This window comes from Festucalex cinctus, chromosome 1 (genome assembly GCF_051991245.1).
Source record: "Festucalex cinctus isolate MCC-2025b chromosome 1, RoL_Fcin_1.0, whole genome shotgun sequence".
Taxonomy (NCBI): Eukaryota; Metazoa; Chordata; class Actinopteri; order Syngnathiformes; family Syngnathidae; genus Festucalex; species Festucalex cinctus.
The window spans coordinates 49893360-49916462 of record NC_135411.1 but is presented as its reverse complement, the minus strand read 5'-3'; the positions used below and the strand labels follow the sequence as shown (position 1 = coordinate 49916462).

The following is a 23103-nucleotide window of genomic DNA, read 5'->3' as shown; positions in this document are numbered from 1 at the left end:
CCATGAGCTCTTCCAGCTTTTCAGTTCCAAAATTCACACCTTGCCCACAATTCCGGATTTCGTACCCGAATATTTCCCACATTCTACATTTCACATTTACTTCGACATTTCTCATCCGATTGACGTCGTTTCAACTTCAATATATTCCACCAATTCAGGCCATGAGCTCTTCCAGCTTTTCAGTTCCAAAATTCACGCCTTACCCACAATTCCCAATTTCGTACCCAAATATTTCCCACATTCTACAATTTCCATTTACTTCCACATTATTTATCCGATTGACTTCGTTCCAACTTCAATATATTCCACCATTTCACGTCATGAGCTCTTCCATCTTACCACCGAACTTACCACGCATGGCGGCCATTTTCCAAATTACCATGACTGGCGGCCATTTTGTATAAATGATTAGATATGCCCAGGATTCTCGCCAACCTGGACCCACAGGCCGGCGGCCATCTTGGCCAATGGATTAGGGACGCCAAGGATTTCCGCCACGGCGTCCACCGGTGGCGGCGGCCATCTTGGCCAATTGATTAGGGACGCCTAGCATTTCCGCCACGTCGTCCACCGAGGGCGGCGGCCATCTTGGCCAATTGATTAGGATTAGGATTGACTAGGATTTCCGCCATTTCGACCTAATTTCAATAGGAAGTGACCTAAAATCAACAAAGTGACCTGATTTTAACAGGAAGTGACCCGATTTCAACAGGAAGTGACCTGATTTTAACAGGAAATGACCTCATATCAACAGGAAGTGACCTCATATCAACAGGAAGTGACCTAAAATCAACAGGAAGTGACCTCATATCAACAGGAAGTGACCCGATTTCAAAAGGAAGTGGCCTGAAACAACAGGAAGTGACCTGTTTTTAATAGGAAGTGACCTGATTTTAACAGGAAGTGACCTCATATCAACAAGAAGTGACCGATTTCAACAGGAAGTGACCCGATTTCAACAGGAAGTGGCCTGAAATCAACAGGAAGTGACCTCATATCAATAGGAAGTGACCTCATATCATTCAGCTCTCCAGCCTTCACACGCCATTTCCCCAGAAATGGCATTTCTAGTTATTATATTTTATTCCTCGCACTTTTTTGTCCAGTTTCTTCTTCCACATTTTTCACCCGATTCACTCCGTTCCAATTTCAAATGATTCCAAATATTCGCGCCTACAGCGCTTCCATTTTTCTTATTCCCACGATTCACGTGTTACCCCGCAATTCCCGATTTCGTACCCGATTTTTCCCCATGTATTCTTAATGGGAGATTCAAAATTTCACATTTCCTTCCACATTTTTCATCCGATTCACTTCGTTCCAACTTCAATATATTCCACCATTTCACGTCATGAGCTCTTCCATCTTACCACCTAACTTACCACGTATGGCGGCCATTTTCCAACTTACCATGCACGGCGGCCATTTTAGACAAATGATATGCCCAGGTTTCTCGCCAACCTGGCCTCCAAAGGCGGTGGCCATTTTGGCCAATTGATTAGGTATGCGTGTGATTCTTGCCAGGATATTTCCCGACCTGAACAGGAAGTGACCAATATCAACAGGAAGTGACCTCATATCAACAGGAAGTGACTTAATTTCAACAGGAAGTGACTTAATTTCAACAGGAAGTGACCTAAAATCAACAGGAAGTGACCTGATTTGAACAGGAAGTGACCTCATATCAACAGGAAGTGACTTAAAATAAACAGGAAGTGACCCGATTTCAACAGGAAGTGACTTAATTTCAACAGGAAGTGACCTAAAATCAACAGGAAGTGACCTGATTTTAACAGTAAGTTACCCGATTTCAACAGGAAGTGACCCGATTTTAACAGGAAGTGACCTGATATCAACAGGAAGTTACCTAAAATCAACAGGAAGTGACCCGATTTCAACAGAAAGTGACCCGATTTCAACAGGAAGTGGCCTGAAATCAACAAGAAGTGAGCATGCTAGTGCTAAGTTAGCATGCTACTGCTAGCTAATGCTAACACTAGCTGAACATGCTAATGCTATTGCTAGTTTAGCATGCTAATGCTAATGTTAGCTCAGCATGCTCATGCTAAGTTAGCATGCTAATGCTAATGTTACCTTAGCATGTGAATGCTAATGTTAGCTTAGCATGCTAATGCTAATGTTAGCTGAGTATGTTAATGCTAATGTTAGCTTAGCATGCTAATGTGCGTTTAACATGCTCATGCTAATGTTAGCTTAGCATGCTAATGTTACCTGATTTCAACAGAGTGACTATTACTCCATTGCTTAAGTTTGCCACTCCTTACACCATTGCGACTCGATTCTGCCCTCCTTACTTCATTGCTTACTTAATTCTTCTCACTTTACTCCATTGCTTACCCGATTACTTGCTACTTCCTCCATTTCTTACTTGATTTCTTCCTTGTTTTCTTGTTTCTTGCTGATTTATTTTTACTTTTGTGGTATTTGTCTTCCTTCAACTGCTTCTAGATTTCTGGATAAATTTAAACCATTCCAACTTTAGCATGTTAAGCTCATTCCATGTCATTCAGTATCATTCAACATCATTCAACATCATTCAACACCTTTCAATATCATTCAATATCTTTCAATATCATTCATCATCATTCAACATTATTCCAAATCATTCCACAGGTATTCATTCAGCTCTCCAGCCTTCACACGCCATTTCCCCAGAAATGGCATTTCTAGTTTTTAAAGTTATTAGTTAGTAATAATAATAATAATAATAATAATAATAATAATAATAATAATAATAATAATAATAATAATAATAATGATGTTATCAAATTTAGTCTGGCCAAAATAACTTTTTACTGCTGAAAATGGCTCAATGAGTCAAGTATCCCTTTAACTTTAATAATGTAATGTACATTCCAGTGAAATATGAGCTCACCGTCATCATTGCATGTCACTGTTAATATCAATTATGACTGCAGGGGCTGTGATTCAGGAGAAGGTTTTGATCTGCTGTTTCAATAAAGCTGTGTTGTCTCAATTCAAGTTTGGTTTCTTTCTTGATACAAGATCATTCATCATACAACCTACATCTGATATGCATACAAAATATCTTGATGTGTCAAAAAAGCTTATTTCATCTAAAATATTCCTCAAAAAAAGATCATTTCAAGATTTTCTCACTTAACAAGATATTCAAGATGCACTGTCTTGAAACAAGGGGTTTCCATCTTTGTGTAATTTTGGCTATAAGTCATGTTGTCTAAAATTAAGCACATAGGCATAATTTGACTAGAAATAAGACAAATGTTCTTGGCAAGATTTCGAGTTTTTCCAGTGCATGATCTCACCCCACAGTCCTTGTGGCGGCGACTTCCAGAAAGATGCCCTTTTGCTGAAAAATGCCAAGCGCACCGCATTCCATCGAGCCACACAAAAGGCCCACCCTCGTCTCGGCTGCTTAGGCGCAATCAGACAAGGGATAATTATATAATTAGGCTGACTGCTGCAGAGGGGGACCGTCAGATTTGTTGTTATGTTATCAGACAATGAAGCCAGTCTGGCCTTTTTGGAAGCACACGTGTGTGCGTGTGTGTGCAAGCGTGGGGTCCCTCTGTGACACTTATGGCTAACAGATTGTCATGATAGTGACTAACGGCTATAGATTGACCTTTTAGCCTTTGGTGAAAAGAGCCTGCATTGTAGTGGTGCACATGAGTGTGTGTATGTTTGGATGTATGAGAAGGTGGTGGGGGGGGGTTGGTTTAAAGCTGTAAAGCTGCCATAAGATTTATTTATTTTTTGCTCATAGGCTCCCTTCACAGAACTTCATTGGGGCACTTCCACACTCTCTTTTCACAATGATTTTTAATTTATTATTATTATTATTATTATTATTATTATTATTATTATTATTATTAAAGTTTACGCAATTAAAAAAATGTCAAAATCTACGGCTATCCCACCTCTCGCCCAAAGTCAGCTGGGATCAGCACCAGCACACCTGTTACCCAAATGAGGATATACGGTCCAGCGACTGAGGAAGCCTTAACTATTTGTCACTGTTATAACGAAACGCATTGGCTTTGCTATCAATAAAGAAGGTAATGAGCAGCAGCTGAATGAAGTCTATCCGATGCTGATGGTATGGTGGGTTCTGGGTAGTGATGGCAAAATGAAGCCCCGTAAAGCAGTGAAGCCCTGCAGTGAAATGCTTCACACACACGTAGGGGCTTCAAGATGATTAATTTCCTCGACTACGCCATCATGTGGACAGAAAAATGTATAACATGCTTGGTGCATGCAATAAAATGGTGGGGTGTAAATCATGCTCTAAATACAAAAGAATATATATTTGAAGAGTGTTTTAACATGAATTGTTCTGTGTTACTTTGTCTATGTTTGTGCTTATGCAACAAGTGAAAATGTAAAATAAGGAGGTAAAATAAAGTGCTTATTCATTTTTATTTAAAAACTATTTTTTCCGAAGTTTTTGGACTCAGGTGGTTTCTTTTTTTTGCAGAGAATTTCACCTGCTTTGGAAAAAAACTCACATGGTACTGATGAAGCAGGGGGGTGCATCGATATGAGATAGCAAGTTTGTATAGAATTGGACGCGTATATTTCTGTGATTCCCAGTACTGAAGGGGACTTTCAACTGTGAACAGAAAAATGTGAATTTTATGTGTTGTCACATTTTATTTTATTTTATTTTATTATTGGAATCTGTTAAAATAGTACCGTAAATGCAGTGCATTACCTTCTGAGGTGAGATCTGCTCAAAGTGCTCCTAAACAAGGGAAAATCTCTTTCTTGCTGGTTCCATCGCAAAAAGAAGCTCGTCAAATCGAATGCCAAAAGCAAAAAAAGTAGCGCAAGAAGGGACCCGAAAACACAAAAAGTGAAGGGGAATCCATAGCGTTTCTTTGCCGCTTTTATTTCGAACTACACTCAAACCTAGCGAATCATTTCCTGAATCAGTCACGTGGTACACCTGCTTCGTGGGGCTTCAAACGTCACCATGTACGTCATCAACACACGCATTGACACCCCGTTCATGAACCACTCATCTGCATTACTCGGCACACGCTTCAGGGATTCGACCCGAGGAGCACATCACTAGTTCTGGGCGAGTTTAGGCTCTTCTGTCAGCTACAGCTCCATTTAGACGGTTTTAAGGTATACGCACTTCAGAAGTTCAGGCTCTGCAGGGACAAGTTTGACAGTGCTGTATTTTATGGTAACATTTTTACTCTTAAAAATGCTAAAATCATACAAATAATGGCTCAATGGTGCCCCTACTAATTTTTATCAACACCTACAAAATTTGTGAGACATACGTAACAGCCCAAGACTTCTTTTGCCATATGCTAAACTTAACAGGATGTTCACCATTTTGTCTTTATTTTGGAATTTTGCATATTTTTTTTACCTTTTATGGAGGTCATATGTTAACAAACTCTTACTACAGAATTTATCCGATTGTCTTCAAACTTTGGTCTTTCATTTAAGGATGTTTAAAATGAAAGCTACGCATTTTATTTCTTCACATGCTGCTGCCGGGGCGATGCACTGTTCGCGAAGAAAAATTATGCAGTTGTTGTGTGTCTAAACCAGGGGTGTCCAAACTACGGCCCGGGGAACATTTGCGGCCCGCTTTCCGTTTTTCAGTGGCCCGCAACATATGCTAAAAATGACATTTGACTCAGTTCAAATAAAATAAAAAAACAAAAATGTTTGGAGATGGTCAAAGTAAGAAGGGAAGGTATCGAAAAACAGCCATTAAAGCCCCAGTGTGTAGCTCACGACCGCCATCTATCGGTCAAACAAGATAATGCAATGATTTTAAGCACACGAACTACGGCGTCCCAGCGAGACCCTACTTCAACAGCCTACCACCAATTTCACGGGAACAGAACGCAAACAACTTCTGGTATTCCCTCGAGTGATGACGTAAGTGAATTGCATTTGTTAGACATACTGTACAGATCCCTAATAATTGTGATTTAGTCATTTAATTTCAGAATTAATATTTTTGTCGGCATTGTTTGGAAATACTGTACGTCAGCTAATGATAATGGCTATCTATGTTCATATTTGTTAGTGCAACTAAACCATGCAACAGAGAACACATGTTATGTTTTATAGACATGTGGACCATCTCAAAGGGGGCGAGGGAGACGACGAGGAAGAGAACGCGGAAGAGAACGCGGTGTCTCGTAACGTACAATTATGTCGTCATGGAAAAATAATTCCATTCGAGCATGGCTCAAAACATACCTTTGCTTGGAATATGTGGTATTTAGATTACATCGTTTGCTGATATGTTTAGTATATCGTACAAAATAATGGTGTTAACTGAACTACACATCTGCAACTCAGACTCTTAACCCCCCCGTGTCTTGTTGCTACTAACCACTCAGAAAAGTGCTGCTTACAAAAACATTTGAAACCCTTTACTCAGATATCGATTTGTCACCATGTTGAACAATTTTACCCAATAAATATCACTAAGCAACTTAATTAGTTTTGATTGAAGATACAACAGCTTCCTTGTACTTCGATGTGCAGGAATTTACATGGCTTTCACAAATAGTCTTGCTCATATAATAATGTACTTCATTGGCTCAGTGACTTTCAGTTCATTGTTTGGTACCTCATCTGACATACAATTGTTACCTTCTTGCAGAGACTCGTACAGGAAATGACCATGGAGGAACATGAAGATATCCAAGTCCAGCTGATAGACTGACACCAAGAAATACTTTTTGACACATTGCTGACACATCAGCACCACCATGATTTCCTGTACCTGGATCCCAGACTGCAGCACCTTGGTGGACTTGTAGCAAATAAGTGACACTTTCCCAGATCCTTGAGGACAATACAAAGGTTTTTTACCTGGCATATAATTAGTCCATGTCTGACACTTGTTGTAGTTTGTATAACTTGTATATTGTTGTTGTGTGTTAATTTGTACATTTTGAATAACTAAAAAATACTATTTCCTTTGGCGTCAACATGCAGTATTCATTCGACACCTAACCTAACACTATTTTACATGACCAGAAATGTAAAACATCAAAAGCCTGGAGAATTATTATAAATGCTTGCAATGACAAGGAATTCTTCATTGGCCAATGAATGTAAGGTACAGTACATGAAAATGAATAAATAAAATAAAGTAAAATAAAAGTCTACATGAAATGAACATATTAACTAAAAAAAAAAAATGCTGTTAGAATATAATGAGCTACATGAATTGCAGTTGTTCCAGAAATTTACCAATACGCTGTGCATTTCAAAATATGGAAAATAGACATACAGGTTTGGGCCAAAGGTAGTGTTACAGAGCAGGTATGTGTTGTACACAGCTAAAATATCTGATTAACTCAATACCATGATGGTTTTTTTTTTTTTTGCAGACATTGCCCCCCATTAACATTGCAACATTCCTCAAACTCTCCCGAACACAGTATGATCTGTAACACTACTTTTCGCCTACTCTATGATGTTATTGGGGCAAAATCAAGGAAGGCTTGTCCATTGATTGTGTGAACAGACTGCAGTAAAAATGAAGTCACTTCAATGTTTGCTGGTTTTATTAAGTTTGACATGCTCCTTGACTGCACAAGTACATGTTATGGAGTGAGGGCATGTTCCCACCAACGATGATATCATATTCTTCAAAGGCTTGCTGAGGAAAGTGAGGGAGGAGTCACTCCATGGATTCAGACACCTGGTCAGCAGGTCCTGTGTAAAACAAGTGGTGCTTGTACATGTGACCATTCCGTATTGCTTCACACAAAAAGTTCATGTAGTGTGCAATGCCGTCCATATGTAAATGACATACCAAGACGTCGGCTGACTTCAGTTTGTTGCAGCTCAGATATGGTAGGTGGAGATACTGGTGGTACAACACCGAAGCCTTCTGGGGTCCTCCATTCAAGTGTCCTCATTCGGGGCATTCCAATATGGCTGCTGACTCTCCCCTTGATATTTTTTTTTCTTGCAGGTCGGTGATGTATTTAAACGGTGCATGAATGCTTGTATACATCAGAATATGGTTCTGGAAGCCCTCAAGTTTGGCTGTTGATCTAGTGTGACACAAACAAAAACAAAATTATAAAATAAAATGGAATAATTGATGATACTACTATATGTCACCAACTTTCCAACAAAGCCCCCAAAATAGAGGTAAGATCTTTAGTTTTTGGGCCCAAAACATTGTATTAGCTAGATAAAAGTAACTTGACTGCATACTGCATAGAATATGCAAAGGCTGCTTGCTTGTAGAGTTTCCGTGGAAAACGTAGCAGCCTGTAAATTCTTGTGCACCCAATTACACAATGGACCAGTACACACTTGAGTGAGAGAGTTCAGACTCTAGCCGTGCTTACGGTACAGCCAGCATTTAAGTCCAGAAAGTTATTCCCTGCCGAAAATTAATTTCGAGAACACTATTTTCACCAACCACAACGAAAATAATTTTCAACTCCTCCACTAATACAGTATGCTTTAGATTCTCCATTGAAGTTATGGGCAAATATACCTCCGAAATCACAGTTACATTACATTACACAATAACTTGCGCATTTACTCTAAATATAACGTGCCAGCGGGAATCTTTTTTTTTTTTTCAAAGCAAGTAGCTACATAACGAAATCGTTCGAGTGGTGCGGAGTTGCTAATCAACAGCTACAGTGATCGTAAAACAAAGGTACGAACATCGTATTAATTAGTACGGTGTATACTTTTTCTCTCGCTCTCAAAACGTGAACACAAATGTACTCTTACTTACCGGTCAAGTAGAAAGCAGTCGAAGGCACCGGCACGTCCCAAACTTAGTCTGTTCCTCATTTCTCTCCATCTGGCAAATGCGGCTACAATATAAACTCTTGTTTTGTCGCGCTGAAATAAAATAAATTCCCAAAGTAAGTGTGATGCTTGATAATGCTCTCTTCGGGGACCGGAAACTCTTCTTCTTCGTGGACATGCGGTCGCCATACAAACCGGAAGTGCGTTCCAAAAACGCGTTAAGAAATGGAGCGCTGAAATTTGTCTTTGACGGCACCCGTAGCAGAAAGATGGCGGCGAAACATGGCGGACACTAGAAGCTGCGGCCCGGACATTTGCGATTTCTAGACTAACCGTTATATTTTTAAAAAAAAGTACGTTTATGCGATACAACATATCTTTTTCCATACTACTAACACAAACATTTTTTTTTCTCGAATGATTTATTGTTTCACCACTAGATGCCACTGTATAATACTGAGTGTACCTTTAAGGTTATTTTAGTTAACTAAAATTAATGAAAAAACTAAAACCAAAATTCAAAAAACAATATTGTTACCGAAATAAAATAAAAACAAAAATGCTTTTTAAAAAAAAAGAAAACTAACTGAAACTACGTTTTATGTTTACAAAACTAACTAAAACTAACTATAATTATAGCAAATATGTCCTTTGTTTTAGTCTTTGGTAATTAATTTAATGCACAAGCCTTTGGGGATTATTTTAAATGTGATTTTTAGTGGATTTATTTTGATATGAACCGGAATAATGACGTTTGAAAGTATGCCATACAGAAGTGACATCATCTAGCAGCAGCCAATAGAAAAGCACCTTCAGATAACGTTGCGCCCATAGTGTTTTTTGAATATTGCGCACAAGTAATACACATTAAAAAACAAACAAAAACAAAAAAAACTAATGCTAATACTGAAACAAACAGACTAAACTAAGAACTAAACTAATAAAAACCGAACCACCCTGAAAACTAATACCGGTAAAATGAAAAATTCCCAAACTATAATAACCGTACTCCCATATTACAATGCTTTACGACAAATGACTTTTCCATATTTTTAAGTAGGCTAGGCTACTTTAGCTTTGAAGTATGCTAGGCTAGCTTCCGAGCGATGTTGGTTATGCTTGGTCACGTAACTTTCACCAAACAAGTAATCAAACTACAGGTGTACTTAAAATGCTTACATTAGTTACCCTGTCTAACACATGCGATGAACCCTTATTAAATATCAGACCTATCCGGGTTTTGTGGGCATAGTTAAGATGACTAAACAGAGTATGACCACCCCTACCCTCATTGTGGAGGCAGGATTTCGATTCCCAGATGAGAATGGAGAGCCAGTGTCGCTCCCGGTTGGCCACCGCCCAACATTCCCCCCTCGCATCGTGGCCTTGGCTTTGGGTGTGTGTCCATCGCAGAATAGACTATTGTTGATCACGTAAGAAGGAGAGCCAAGGGAAGACGGAGGGGAAGAGGTGGTGGGAGCTCTTGGTGAGCCTGAAATGAGTATTTAATAAGCTGGTCAAAAAGCAAATGGACAATAAAGCGTGGGTTGCTCACCCACTATCAAGCCACTCATGACCTCTAGGGCTATTTTTTGTTTATTTTTGTTGTTGTAAATTGCACTGGTGTGGAACTGCACCCAGACAGCCTGCAGGTGATGTCTCTCATAAAAATAGAAATGAATAGTCTAGTTGTAGATTAGCATGAAATCTCCCACTACAAAATTATATTTGGACATTAGATGGTTTTGAGATGGTGAGAAATGTTTGTCCAAATAAGAATGGCTGCCATTACCAATGATTGCCGTTTATAATCATGCTGTTTTTAGAGCCTGGCGACATGTTCTCAAGTTTAGCTGCCCCCCCAGAGGTTTGGATTGCTTGGAGCCTTTTCAGAAAGCGGAAATAGTTGGCACAGCTGAGTTTTAGTTGCGTGCAACATTAATTGAAAATAAACTAAAGCTGCCTTTTGAAGTCATGCCATCTTTTGAAATGGGTGCCAATGCTATTGGAATACTGTTATATCATCTTTCTGCACAAATGTCCACATAACAAATGAGGCCAAAAATGGATGCTGCCATCTTTCCTTGTTGTTATGACAGAACTCTGATATGTAATTTTATAAGTTTACAACACAAAAACATGAATGGGTTTGAAATAACTTGCACCACGATGCACTTCCGATTTTTCCAGTGATCGACAAATTAGTTTCTGATTAACTTCCTCCTCCAGTTGCAACAGTGAGAAAATGAATGGACAGGCAAACTAATGCACTTTAAATTGGCAGAAAAATGAGAACTGTAACGTTTGGAATACCTTTAAGTTGCTATAATGAGCTAAATTAGCTTGCATCGTCTTTAAGTCCCGGTCGTCCGAATGCATTGGAAACTCAATACAAAGGAGGGGGTTTGTTGTTACTCAGCACATGAAGGCATGTAGCAGACATTTTGGGAAGGATCAAATTGCATGGATTGTGCAAGTGTCATGATATTTTGTTCTGCCCTGCACTGCTCCTTGATGGATTACTTCAAAGATGGTTTGGATGGAGGTCGGAGCCTGCCCTATAATAAAAATACTGTAATGACGTAATATATGAATGCCATAATAACATATTACATCCATCAATTTTCTTTACTATTTACAGTGATTATTACTGTGAGTCAAAGCCCATCACCACTGACTGGGAAAAAAAAAAGTGTGGTTCTGGACTGGTTGCCTACGGTTGCAGAATTTTGCTGTAGGTATTGCTCAGGTATATCTGTCAGTACATATTTTGGAAGTAATGCTGTAATTGTAATAATAATAATAATAATAATAATAATAATAATTATTATTATTATTATTATTAGTGTTGTTCCGATACCGTTTTTTGGCCCCCGATACGATACCGATACCCAACTTTGCAGTATCGGCCGATACCGCCACCATACCGATACTTAAGGTTTTTTTTTTCCCCTCAACATGAAAAAGCTGTCCTGCTATTGGTTCAGAGCATTCCAGGGTCAATAGGATATCTTAGATCGGCTTGCAGGGAACATGTCACATATCAGTGAATGTCGTGCACCAGCAAGACACAAGATGCTGCATCCAAAATCCTATATTAGCGTTGGAATTAATGGTATCGGCATGTTACTTGTGGGTACTCACCGATACCGATACCACTGTTTTATTGCAGTATCGGCACCTCTGCCAATACCAGTATCAGTATCGGAACAACACTAATTATTATTATTATTATTATTATTATTATTATTATTATTATTATTATTATTATTATTATTATTATTTATTTGAATATGTGCTACATATAATTTGGGAAGCCTGCACTGTTCTTCAATCTCTTGTTTTGATTGTGTTTTGGTCAGTTGCTATGCAGTTGCTACATGCCTATATTGGTCACTCTTGTGTAGTCACTCTTTTGTTGCAGCTGATAGGCAGTTGTTATGTCCCTTACAATGAGTCACTCTTATTTTATCATATCAGCTTTTATTCTGTTGAATAGAATTGTGCATTGCAATAACAACTTCTTGAATGACACTTTTGTCAGCACGGCAAGATTTCTTAGCGGAGGTTTTCCCCAGCACGTCGAGGTCTCAGATCCCTGCTCTTCCATGCAAGTGATGTCTGTGATGTCATCATTGAATAGTAATAAATTGAAGCATTCACCTCTTATGGTCACAAACACACGTGCATTACAATGAATCTCAGATGAACCTGCAGGTCCTGTCCAAGGATGGGCCTGTCCATGGGCCACATGACGTCAAAGAAGTTCCCTCCAAAACAACAACGAACCTTTTCCCCTGTCCTCTCCAAGCTGGCCTGCATTTTCATATTTCATTGGTATTTCCGCATGTCTCCCACAGATGCAAAATAAAGACCATCAGAGTAATCATTATAATGTGGAACAATAATAACTGGGGGAACTGAATGAAAGCCTGGAGAGGCTTGTTGACCTTTCAGAGCTAAACTGGTCCTGGCTTCTGTCTGTGCACTGCTGAGCCCATTGTGTTCTCAGACCTTATCATCATGTTGCAGTTTCCTCTCCCTGCTGCGTGAGTGCACATGCGCATGTGTGAGAGTAAGCGTATGACTTGATGCATGTACAAGTGTCCTGTCCTCATGCTCGGCGTTATGAAGATGAATTGAAAACGAATCGAAATCTGTGAATATGAAGTATGTTTAGGACAGGTGTGCTAACATTTATTGGTTCTGATATTTGGGACTTTTATGATAGAAGATTATAGAAATCTGTACAGTGATGTAAGAAAGATGCCCTGACATCACTCAACTAAACAGCCAATCATATTCCTCCATTTGTATCTGGGGTTGTGCCAATTCGCTGTGATGTATCGACTGCTGTTGTCGGCACAGTCTCTCAGTATTCACAATTCCCAGTTATCTACATCAGTACAATTATTACAATGACCATTTTCATGCTAATTAGCATTTACAAAATTTTCTTTTTCTTATATACAATGATATAAATATTCACTTTTATATATATTATATATAATATTCACTTTTTTAGGTTGTATCCAATAATAAAACAATGTCACATTTTGGTTGTCAATTTTTTGCCGTCTTTTTTGTTGTTTTTTTGGAGGGGATTTTTGTGGTGATTTTTGGCAAAATATTCTTTTTGTGTGACTGTAGGCTCTTCCACTCATCCTGGACAAGGTGTGCGGATGCATCATTCCCTCTAAAATCAGAGAAAAATTAGGCCTGTCGGAGTTCCTTTTTTATATTAGTCAAGTATTATTTAAACAAAATGAAACCATTAATTACTTTAAACAGATTAATATTATTATTTTTTTTGTTTTTGTCAAATGTGCTCTTGAGCTGGTGTTGGGTCAAAACCTTGCACTTCCAAAGTCACTTTTCAGTAGACCCATAAGAGCAGTAACAGTGTATCATCAAAGAGAGCAAAACATTTTTCAACACTTTAAATTGGTCAATAATTTGTAAATAAAAAAATAAAAAAATAACCATGTGTGGACTGAGTGACCAATTGCACAGATTTTTTTTGTAAACAATGTGAAATTTACTAAATTATGACTGATGAGGTTTCAGTCCAAAGCCAGCGGTATGTTTTGAAAGTGGGATGTGGAAACCAATCTGCTGCCTTCTGTTGGTTAAACAAACAAACAAACAAACAAACAAACAAATAAACGCTGTCTTAATGATTGTGAAAAATGTTCCTTACATATGATACATTTTGGGAATAGTCAAACGTAGTGCATAGTGATGATCTTTCAGGTCAAGATGGCGCCAGGCCAGAGCATGTCACCATACATACTTTGTTTTCTGTGGCTTTTAAAGTTAACATTCTAGTACTGTATGTGCCCTGCGATTGGCTCGGGACAAGTCCAGGGTGTATCTCGCCTCTTGCCCAAAGTGAGCTGGGATAGGCTCCACTTCACCCGCGACCCTAATGAGGACAATGATGAAATTAAATGAAATGGATGGATGGATTCTGACTATGCTATTCATACATATGATTTGGTCTTACCACGTTAATGGAGATAATAGACGTAAAGCCTGCATGAAATGAAGTGGAAAGAGATCCAAAGTCTCTCTGTCTTATCTTTAAAATTAATAATTTGTGAGGTTTGGTCTGTAGCATGAATTAAAGCAATTATACTGTCATGCAAGCATGCACGAACTGGCTTAACTGAACTGGAAATGTCAGCCAGGCTATTTCTAAACAGTCACTTTGTAAAGCAGCTGATAGTTGCCTCAGTCCTTAAAAGTTGAAACACAGCAATTGGCCCACCTCCATATGATGGGAAAGGAAAGACAAAGAAAGAAAAGTGTAGTGAAGATGTCTACTGAATTAAATCAATCAATCAATAAATAAATCAATCAATAAATAAATAAATAAATAAACTGTATATATGTCCTGCTCCGGTCTGCTCCTCTGACTGGTGTAGGAGGAACACGTCCTGTGATGTCACCGTCAGCTTTGTTCTTCCAGACAATACACCCACACCACTGGGTTTCCCCTGCCCCGGCAACAGGGGGAGCTCTTGTGTCCTGGCGGTATGCGTGCCATGACTCATCGCCTTCATTCTCCCACGCATCGCACACATATACACGCACAGGCACACACGCGTTTAAACCGTCTTCCGGTCCACCTAGGCAGTGTAGCGAAACACACATACATACAATACATCACTTGGTTTACAGTCAAGTATAGAAACAAATGAGGACATGGGCTCCATGGCGGATGTGGGGGTGGACTGTTGTCCCGGGCAACTGATATTCCAACACAGCTCAACTGACCCTGGCACTATAAAGCATGCTGCTTACTGAATCAATGGCCGTATTGATGCTCATGGAGAGAGTGAGACAACAGAGGGAAACGAGAACAACTGTGTGTGTATCTGTCAGTGTGTACCGTTGTTGCTGAGTGTGCATGCTTTATTGGGTGGTATTTCAATTTGAACAATCTATGTATGAAAAACAAGAGCCCAGCATTGGCTGGCTGACAAAATTTGATGACATCATTGCTAGATAAATTGTCCAAAATTTATTTATTAGATGAAAACAAAAGAATTTATTAAAAATTAGGGGTGTTCGATACCACTCTGTTCAGCCGGATGCCAGTATGAGTACTCAACTCTTGAGTAGTCACGGATACCACTAGTACTTTTGATTAGGGTTGTTCAATATCACTTTTTTTTTTCCCAGGCTGATACCAGTAGAAGTAGTACTCACCTCTCAGGTGTCACAGATACCAATACAAACACAAATACCACTTGTAATTTTGATACATAAAATCAACCCCAAAAATATTGCCAGATACTTTTAAAGCCTATATAGCATTTTACCTTGAAATTGCTCATGTTAATGGCAATTTTTTGTCCTTCACACGTTTAAATTGTAGATCCTGTTCATAAACCGACCACAAGAGGGGGGTCGATACTGGTATATTGGCCACCTTCGTGTGTACCGATAGCTTGAAATTGACACGACGAGGAGAGGTAGGACTCAGACGCAGGATAAAGGTAGGCCACAAAGGCAATAGGTTTATTTCCGGCCAACAGCTGTCTACTCTCAACTTGAGAGGAGAAGGGGGAATCAAAAAGTGGAGAACTAAAAACGCTCCACTGGGGAGGAAAAAACAGGCAAAAGGTACAGGGGACAACAAAAGGCGCTCCGCTAGGGAGGAAACAAGGCTCAAGGCACAAGGGGTAACTAAGGGCGCTCCGCTGTGGAGGATAAGGCACAAAAACAAGGCAAAACAACAAGGTAACAGGAACAAGGACTCGAGGACTCGAGGACTCGAGGACTCGAGGACTGTGGGACGCTTCCATGCACTGACTGTGACACTTCGGCAACGGAGGGGAGAATGCAGGTGGCTTTTATTGTCTGTCTTGATTGGTGGCAGGTGTTCATTATCATGGGCGGGGACCGGTGTTTATGGAGCGGCAGGAAGGGTAAGTGACCTGGGGTGAGAGGAGAGTTAGGATTTTCAAAGTAATACAGGAAACATGAACACAAAGATAAAAGCATGGGCCGTCACGCCGGTGGCGGCGTGACAGAAATAAGGTCAGGTATCAGTCCGATACCAATAACTGGTATCAGCACTAACCCATCTCTACTGCTAATACATAAAAATCCCCCCCTCCCCCAAATAATAGATAATTTGAAAGAAAGACCGATATATCCCATTATAGCGTTTCCCGTTAAATTGCATTAAATTAATGGACATTTTTTTTACAGTATTCTTCTAGTTGCTGATTTCTAGTTCCTGATCGTAAAACGGCCACAAAAGAACATTCAAATACTACTATCGACCGCATTGCGAGTATCAATATCTTCAAATAAGGCACAATATCGGCCCGATACGATACCTGGTACCTTGGTCCTCGCCCATCCATATTAAAAATATATTTTATATATTAGTGAGTATAACGTTAATTAAATAAAATAAAAACATACAGTAAAAACTGTACATATAGTAGTTATGCTCTATGTGGTAGTAATGACCAAATGACGTTAACCATTATCACATACACAGCATGAGTAAGAGTTCATTTTACAATTCTGTTCACTCACGCAGATACTTTATGCTTCCATGCTGACATCCTGACAGTGGGTGAGGATAAACCTTTTCCGTACGACGGCTGGGATCCGTTGCTAATGTGGTGATGTTGGAACAGATAACAACAAACTACCTTTGGCCATCAAAGCTATCCTACTATTGTTCCACCACGCACAGGAAGAAAGGTTTCTTGTGTTATTGTTGGATGAGGGAGAATGACTTTGGGTAAAGTGTGTGCGTGTGCATGTGTTTGGTGTTGATTGGGTAGGTGGGGGGTGTCTGTCAGTTGCGAAATATGCATAAAGTGTTATGTAGGTTGTTCCGACATATAGTACACACGGTGACAGGAAGCCTCGGATTTCTGTACCTGAGTCAGAGCGGAAGAGAAGCTTGCCGTGCAGGAAAACACCTGGGAGCCGAGGGAGAACAAACAAACCCAGAGGAGGGAAGAGGAAGACGAGGGGGGATGGGGAGGGGATGGAAGGAGAGAGAAGTGAGGGAGAGCAGCTGCTGTTGAAGCCTTCGCCCAGAGTCCAGGAAGAAGGTCGAGGAAGAGAAAGTTCCGGTTTGTACGTCAGTGAAGCATCATTGTGCTGCTTTGGGAGCTAGTCGAGTGGATTCAAATCACATCTGTTCAAAGAGACTGGCCTCTGTTTGCCGTCTTGGTTGCCAGCCAGCACTTGTGCATATAATGGACATTCATTGCTACTGTTTTGAACAACTGTGCTTCTCTGCGACAGTATCGTGTGATTCATGGTTTATGGCTTTTTCAAATGACCCTTTCAGTGGGTTTTTACAGCATATTATAAGGCCACAATAACCCTTTAAGCCATGGACATTGAATGCAAACAGTGGAGCAACACAGGATTGCTTCCTCCCCAAAATCATCTGGAAATGTATGAATGCCAAACAGTGAATATTTAATATTCTAGGTTCGATATAGGTGGGCATGCATCACAATTTGTGAGTGAAAATTCACATTTTGCGCCTCACATAGACACGCTAAGATGAAAAACTGTGAGCAGAGTCTTAGGTCGCATACGCGCAGGAAGTCAGAGGCGGAAGCAAAGCTATTCGGTTTACGGCGCTGGAAGTTGGCCAAAGTGTGGGAGCTTTTCACACTGAAAGGACCTCGCTCTCTGCCGAAGATGCCTATTGTGAAGCCGCGTAGGTCCCCAAAAAAGGTCAAATTAATGTTCCACATATCAGTGAGATTCATGCTAATATACCTTACTGACATAACATCAGCCCTGCTGAGCACTAGGTCTCTGTTAAGTGTGACTACTGGTGAATTTGTGGCTTGTTTATTACCAAGGTGATAAGTACAGCGTATGCCCTTGACCATAATTATCATCATCATCATAAAGGGTGCTTGCAAGTTTTACTCTGTGTGCTTACATGTGGCTAGCTATATTTTATAGGCTTTTGATGAAGTCGAATGAAGGAAATTGTCATGGTTCGGTTCTCAGCCCTGTTGTGCTCTTGTGTGTGTGTTCCAGAGCCAATTACGAGGGGGGCGTTCCCCAGCCCCGCACCTGCATCGAGTTGGCAATCAGGACTATAAAAGGACTCCGACCAGCAACAGCCAGCTGTCGGATTATTATTTGCTCACCATTGTGTCCAAGTGTTCTCCGCGTTCTCCTGTTTGGTAAAGTTTTTGAATCTGCTGTCGTTTTGGTTGAGTTTGTATTCACGTGTGTATTTCCGCGTCGCCTTTTGTTTGTATTTCCGCGTTGATTGATTCCGTGTACATTTCGAGTAGTCCTTGCCGGTTGCAAGTGTTTTGTGTTTTTCTAGTCCTTGCCTTTTGCAAGTGTTTTTCGTTACGTTAGTGTTCCTTGCCGTTTGCAAGTGTTTTTGTTATGTTAGTTCTCCTTGCCGTTGCAAGTATTTTTTGTTACATTCGCGTTCCTTGCCTTTTGCAAGTGTTTTGTGTTTACTATTCCGTCCTTGCCTTTTGCAAGTGTTTTTTGTTACCTCCGTGTTCCTTGCCTGTGTGCAAGTGCACTTTTGTAAATCCCGTTGTCTTGCCTGCGAGCAAGATTTGTTTCTTCGGTTTATCCAAAAGAATAAATCGAGATTGTTTTCCTCCTCTGAGCCTGCGTTTCTGGGATCTGTTTTTCATTGACTCTGTCGAGTCATTACAGAAATAGTTGTATCCTCTCGAGGTGTCCTCATTTTAGTTTGATCACTTCTAAATCTTTTCGTAATATAATGAATATTAGTCTTATTGCTTATGAACTGGTTTATCAGCCATGAATCTACTGCATTATTTATGTCACATCCAAAACTTTTAAGAGATAAGTAAAATGTTTTGTCTTTTGGAATCATAATTGCTCCTTTTTTTTTTTTTCAAGCAAAAATATATTGCATCCGAATATTTGATAGAATATTCAGTAGGATTTTTCAATACAAATATACTCAACAGTGTACGTACCCTACAACTCCCCCATTATATTTTCTCCCCCCTTTTTATTGGTTAATAAAATCCTTGCCTGCTAATCGCTCCTCAAAATTATAACACTTTTATAAAACGTTATTTCAAGCCTTGTCATGGTATTGTATTTATTTATTTTTTTTAATACATGTAGCCTAATTAAACTTTTGTGTTAAAATTTGGAATGTGACTGGCTCTTGTGAAATGGTCTTCAGAGGTCAAAAAATGAAAATTGACATATTCACATATTCTAATTCTACACTAATTCCCTTTACAATGATATATGATACATGGAAGTACTTAAAAATTGATGAATTTACATCAGTTTCACTGTTGGCTGGCTGAAACCCCTAGTTTTGAAAAAAGGAAAGAAAAAAAAAAGAAAAGATGTTGACCTTAAACCTTCAGGAAGTGTTGAAAGACCATTAGAAAGTCAATTCCAATAGCAGATTAAGGACATCAACCAAAACTTCAACCATTTAAAAGCAGAGCAAGTTTAACCTCTCAACTGATGAAATATCAGCCTCAACTTTGAAGATCCCATAAAGATTCCAATTCTTCTCCTGAGGCTTCATCAGCCAAAGTTTCATAATTGTTTTACTGTTGCCTCTTGTATTTTTTATGATTTTTTTTTAATGAGGTCAATCATCTTTTCATCTGCATGTTTGACAGTGTTCATATTTGATTTTAATTTGATTCCCTTGAAACAGCATAATGTGGAAATTGGTGGTGAAAGTTATGCCACATATGCAGACGGTTAATTTGTAAAAGACATACATGCTCTGTCATCAGTCGTAACGGTGTCAGGTGTTAGTACGAGGTTAAAGACCGAAATGCAGAAAAGCATGGTGGCAAGGTATCAATGTTAAAAATAAGTAATTCAATAAAATTTCATTTAATTTGAAATCTACATATTAATTTAATAGCCATACCAGGTACAAGTTATCCAAAAACATAAAATGAAGAAAGTTCAAAACAAGTGGAAATGATTATGGGGAAATGACTTAAGTCAAACTCAAGACAACAAACAAAGGGCAACCAGACATGACCAGGACATGACAACAAACCAACAAGGAATGTTAGAAAACAGAGAACTAAATACAAACTGACGAGACAACGAGAGACATCTGGACAAGACTCACGTGGCTCAGGGAACCAATTGTATGACACAAGGGACCAGGATGACAAGCACAGGTGGACATGATAAATCTTGACAAGACAATGACAACAGGGGCACAAGGAACACATAACTCAAATCCAACCAAAACCAAATCAACGAAACACGTATCATGTTGCATTGCACTTGCATGAAGTGATGACATCAAGGAGTGATCAAAACATTACATTATGATGTACAAGACATTTTAACAGTGTTCATATTACATTTTAATTTCATTCCCCTTCATACAGCATAATCCATACACTTGTAACGTGTCTGATTTGGTGTGTCATCTTTCATAAATGTTGCATGACATTAACAACATTGATGAGTCTATCAAAACATTGACAGGCATTGTGTGACAGTGTGTGTGTTAGCCAATATGCGAGATGGGGGCGGGGGGCACTTCCATTCATTCTTTGAACACACGCAAGTACAGTCCATATCCATCCATCCATTTTCTTGACTGCTGATTCCTCACAAGGGTCGCGGGGGGTGCTGGAGCCTATCTCACCTGGCTCTGGGCAGTAGGCGGGGTAGACCCTGGACTGGTGGTCAGCCTATCGCAGGGCATATTATTATTATTATTATTATTATTATTATTATTATTATTGTTATAATGTAGAGGTGGGCACTTCCATCCATCGGCAATTACCGTCAATTACAAAGCCCACCTTGCGGCGAGCGCGTTCGCATTTTTGGCGAATGCTTTGTGACGCAAAGCCTCTCAAAAACAAACACAATGAGTAGGATAATCTATACTCACCCCGATCGACGGACGTAAACCTGTTTCAGTCTGTGCTCAGTCCGTGTATATTTGCGAGGCTTTGCGTCGTCGTGCACTTGCCGAAAGATTGAAATTGTTGTTGCTGTCATGTCTGGGGTCACGCTAGGGTTAAGTTTGAGTTCATGACCTGTTAAGTTGGGTTCATGACCGTGAGGTCAAGTGTTTGTTATGTACTGATGTAACAAGTGTCTGTTCTGAACTGATGTAACTAGCATCGAGTTTCAACTGGTTGTAGGCTATGTGATGTTATGTGATGTCAAGGGCTATGTGATGTCAAGAATCTTTAATCCCTTTACCTGGTTAACAGTCAATCAGATAATTCCATGTCTGTCCTGTTACCCACATGTCTAGCCACAACGAATCAGATCGATTCCTTGTCGATATAAACCTCCTGAGACGTGCGTGTCTTTGTCGGATTATTACTTCTGTTGCCACTGTCCTCTGTGCAACTCTCTTTGTTTCTCGTCTAGTCAAGTTGGTTCCATGCCTCTCGATATGAATAAATAGTTAAAATCTTATTTGTGTCTGCGCTTTGGGATCCAACCTTCAGCCCATGACAATTGACGGGAATTGACGATAGACAGAAGTGCCCACCTCTGCTATTTATTTATTTATTTATTTATTTATTTATTTATTTATTTATTTACTTTTATAACCAAGTGCCCTTTGTGCTATCAAATATAATAAAAGACTTGATCCATGAAATGTCATTTTTACCATTGGTGTCCTTATGTTGGATACGCTGTACAAAGACGCCATTGTTGCTGAAAACTAACACACAAAAATATGTTTTTTTGCAAGACAATCCTGACAACTATTTCACTGAGAAATGCAGACTAACCCCTCCCAAAGTTGCGCACATGGAAAGTCTGGTCTGTTGTCGTTGTCCAGACATCACATCCTTGACACGGTTCCCCACTCAGCTGCCATGCGGCCTTCCCACTCTGTCTCTGCGCATGGCATTGTTTTCACACACAATTTTCATTGTATGCGCTGTAGGAGGGGGAAATCACTGCCACAGCAGACGCCAAGCAGGCTCGCACTCAACGACCTTCATCCGAAGTCAAGCAGTGGCATCTTTATTGCCTGCCCCCTCCTCTTCCTCCCCACTCACACCCATCCTCGACCCAGTCGTGCCTTCTGGGAGGTAAAACTTGGATTTCCCCATTTCCACTCTCCCTATCTCTTTAACACGCAACACCTTTCTCTCACCCTCTCATTTGCTCTCCTCCCCTACTAAACCATTTGTTCCTTTTATTCCACAAGCTTTCTCTTCACCTTTCCTCTGTATGCCGCCAGTAGTCTGACTATATCATTGCGGTAAATATACTGAGTGAATGTGCGCTACGCATTGTTTTCTTGTGTTGCTGCCATCTTTCGCCGTCATCTAATGAGCTAGAATGATTTCTCTCTCTTGGATTCCAAAAGTACATTAGAACTACAGTATTCAATGTATTTTTGGGATAGAGTTTGCCACAACAGTGCTGTCTGGACAAGTCTGATCACTTTGATCACAGGGCCCTTAACTATGTGGGTGTGCTACAAAGAAAAGCTTTGAATAATGATGAATAATGTGAATGAAAAGTGAAAATGAATAGTTTGAGGGCATGTGTATCTTTGCACTTCCAGGTTATAGGTGTGTATTTATACACAAGCAAGTTTGTGCAGAGATTGGAGAAATGCAGGTGTGCACATTCCCTCCGCATAGAAAAGCCTTCCAAGAATCTGCAGGGAGGACTTGACATATTTGTAATTTATAGCATGAGGAGGCGTTTCAACTTTTAGCTCACAGCTGCACAGCGGAGCGCCAAAGAAAAAGCTCAAGGCACTCACATTAATTACTTTTGAAGTAGCATTTCGTGATCTTGAGTCTCATTTGAACAGAGTCAACAAAGTCTGTG

At 39.8% G+C, this 23103-nt stretch overlaps 2 long non-coding RNA genes across 2 annotated transcripts; one reads left to right on the top strand and one right to left on the bottom strand.

Moving 5' to 3' along the window:
• The first annotated feature begins 5826 nt into the window (after nt 1-5826).
• LOC144033541 (uncharacterized) lies at nt 5827-6960 on the top strand. Its single transcript, XR_013288010.1, has 3 exons — nt 5827-5910; nt 6106-6176; nt 6647-6960. It is a non-coding gene; the product is annotated as an uncharacterized LOC144033541 (long non-coding RNA).
• A 491-nt stretch (nt 6961-7451) lies between these two features.
• LOC144033495 (uncharacterized) lies at nt 7452-9062 on the bottom strand. The gene is made up of 3 exons (XR_013288001.1): nt 8759-9062; nt 7811-8054; nt 7452-7710 (listed from the first exon to the last, which is right to left on the bottom strand). It is a non-coding gene; the product is annotated as an uncharacterized LOC144033495 (long non-coding RNA).
• Nucleotides 9063-23103: the final 14041 nt, after the last annotated feature.